The sequence below is a fragment of the Mobula birostris genome, chromosome 7 (genome assembly GCF_030028105.1).
Source record: "Mobula birostris isolate sMobBir1 chromosome 7, sMobBir1.hap1, whole genome shotgun sequence".
NCBI classification, from domain to species: domain Eukaryota; kingdom Metazoa; phylum Chordata; class Chondrichthyes; order Myliobatiformes; family Myliobatidae; genus Mobula; species Mobula birostris.
This window is the reverse complement of record NC_092376.1, coordinates 27244435-27247855: the sequence shown is the minus strand read 5'-3', so window position 1 is coordinate 27247855 and position 3421 is coordinate 27244435.

The window sequence follows — 3421 nt, the reverse complement described above, 5'->3', positions numbered from 1 at the left end:
ATACTGATATCTGTCCCCCACTTTTCCTTTACTACATTGACGACTGCATTGGCGCTGCTTCCTGCACGCATGCTGAGCTCGTTGACTTTATTAACTTTACCTCCAACTTTCATCCTGCCCTCAAGTTTACTTGGTCCATTTCCGACACCTCCCTCCCCTTTCTAGATCTTTCTGTCTCTATCTCTGGAGAGAGTTTATCTACTGATGTCTACTATAAGCCTACTGACTCTCACAGCTATCTGGACTATTCCTCTTCTCACCCTGTCTCTTGCAAAACTACCATCCCCTTCTCTCAATTCCTCCGTCTCCGCCGCATCTGCTCTCAGGATGAGACTTTCATTTCAGGACGAGGGAGATGTCCTCCTTTTTTAAAGAAAGGGGCTTCCCTTCCTCCACCATCAACTCTGCTCTCAAACGCATCTCCCCCATTTCGCGCACATCTGCTCTCACTCCAACCTCCCGCCACCCCACTAGGAATAGGGTTCCCCTGGTCCTCACCTACCATCCCACCAGCCTCCGGGTCCAACATATTATTCTCCGTAACTTCTGCCACCTCCAACGGGATCCCACCACTAAGCACATCTTTCCCTCCCCCCTCTCTCTGCTTTCCGCAGGGATCGCTCCCTACGCGACTCCCTTGTCCATTCGTCCCCCCCATCCCTCCCCACTGATCTCCCTCCTGGCACTTATCCTTGTAAGCAGAACAAGTGCTACACATGCCCTTACACTTCCTCCCTTACCACCATTCAGGGCCCCAGACAGTCCTTCCAGGTGAGGCGACACTTCACCTGTGAGTTGGCTGGGGTGATTTACTGTGTCTGGTGCTCCTGATGTGGCCTTCTATATATTGGCGAGACCCGACGCAGACTGGGAGACCGCTTTGCTGAACACCTACGCTCTGTCCGCCAGAGAAAGCAGGATCTCCCAGTGGCCACACATTTTAATTCTACATCCCATTCCCATTCTGACATGTCTATCCATGGCCTCCTCTACTGTAAAGATGAAGCCACACTCAGGTTGGAGGAACAACACCTCATATTCCGTCTGGGTAGCCTCCAACCTGATGGCATGAACATCGACTTCTCTAACTTCCGCTAATGCCCCACCTCCCCCTCGTACCCCATCCGTTATTTATATACACACATTCTTTCTCTCACTCTCCTTTTTCTCCCTCTGTCCCTCTGACTACACCCCTTGCCCATCCTCTGGGCTCCCCCCCCCCCCACTTTTCCTTCTCCCTGGGCCTCCTGTCCCATGATCCTCTCATACCCCTTTTGCCAATCACCTGTCCAGCTCTTGGCTCCATCCCTCCCCCTCCTGTCTTCTCCTATCATTTTGGATCTCCCCCTCCCCCTCCAACTTTCAAATCTCTTACTAGCTCTTTCTTCAGTTAGTCCTGACGAAGGGTCTCGGCCTGAAACGTCGACTGTACCTCTTCCTATAGATGCTGCCTGGCCTGCTGCGTTCACCAGCAACTTTGATGTGTGTTGCTTGAACTTCCAGCATCTGCAGAATTCCTTGTGTTTGTGAAATCCAACAGAGCCCATTTAAGAAAAAGACCATTAAGCATCCAATGTGCAGGGAAAAAAACAAATTGTATAAACAATAAAAGTAAGCAAATAGCATTCAGAACTGAAAGTTCACAAAGTTGAGGTGCACAGCCACGAAGCCAGTTATTACTGCTGCTGATTCAGGAGCCTCAGTTCAGCACAGAGATGAGTAAACCTTCTGGAGCAGTGAGCTAAACCAGCTTGACCCTCGCCTCTGGCCACAATACTCTGACCTTTTCAAACTGGCCCAGTGCTTAAATCATCGAAATCTTGGATTATTCCTTGCTGTTTGGCCTGGGCCCCCACTGCTTCAATTTAGCCCGTATCTGGCCTTTCCAATTCGGTCCACTGCTTAAATTGATCAAACCTCATGTTTTTCTTCACTTTTGGTTCCGGGCCCAGGTCCACCGCCTTGGCTCTGTCTCGTCTCCGCTCGCCTTGCCTGGGTTCTGCCACATTGAATCACCTCCGAGTTTGTTCCAGCAATGGCCAAACATTGACTCATTCCATGCTCTCATGCCCAGGTCAAGCCACCTCGATTCAGCCCGTACATGCTATTCTCCAGCTGTCCTGCACCTTTGAGACTTCAATTCACACTGCAAAAATGCCAGGTCATTCAGACAGTTCAAACGCTCAACTTTGGAAGGGAAGTTACAGTTTATTGATTGCGGTAATCATTTACCAGAAAAAGTATGATTAATAAGTTAGATAGTAGCTTTGTTTGCCACCAAAAGTAGTCACTGAGCTTCACCAGCACCATCTTAAACCGGACATACATTTCTTGAGATAATTCCTCAAGAAGGCAACATTCATCATCAGATACCCTCACCATCCTGCTAATACCATATTTTCACAGCTACTGTCAGGCAAGATGTACTGAAGTTTTGAAGTCTGAAACCACCAGGTTCAAGAACAGCTACTTCCCTTCCAATATTAGGTTCTTGAACTGCTTGTCAAAACTAATCACTACAGTTTTACAACACTATGATCACTTTTATCATTATGCAACGTGCGATTTGATTGATAATAAACTGTTGAAAGTGTGGTAGAAGCAAATTCAATAACTGATTGGAAAAGGGAAATGATAAGATACTTAAGGGAGGAGGAAATATTGTGGGGCTGTGGGGGAAGTATTGTAATGTTTTTGTAGATAGTCAGCATAAGCTCAATCTACCAAATCAGTTTCTTCCCTCTATTTCAATTTTGTTGCACACAGAAGTCAGACTGCTTTGAAAAGGAAACTGCCTGAGGTGATTTTATGTGCTTTTTGAAACTGATTGAAGAGGCAAATGCTTCATTCCGTAATCAACTCTAGAATATTGTGCACGACATTGCTTATTTGTCAGAAATGTTCGCAAATTTAATGAAATCAATCTTCAATTGCAAGGAAATTATGTGAATCCTATCAAAATCAAATCAATTGTCTCCGCATTTCTCTCCAAATTAACCCTATTTAAGTGCAACAATGGCCATCGTGACCTTTTTCCAATTTTTGAGCCTCTGAGTTGGAAGAGAAGGAAAGAATACCAGATGATGACCTTCACGTATATGGCACCCACCTGGGTATGATGCGTAAAGACTGGTCAGAGAGATTTCATAATTCCTCTTGATCCAAATTCCAGAATGGGTAATAAATCCATTTCTGAACATTTATGATAAGGATCGAGGAAAAACTGATATTGATCTGAAGCTGAGGGTCAAAAATCATATCAAGACTTTTGGTTGCAAAAAGAAATCTCTTAATTGTGGAACGAAGTCAAGGTGTTCTTTGCAACACACACAAAAGTTGCTGGTGAACGCAGCAGGCCAGGCAGTATCTCTAGGAATAGGTACAGTCGACGTTTCAGGCCGAGACCCTTCGTCAGGACTAA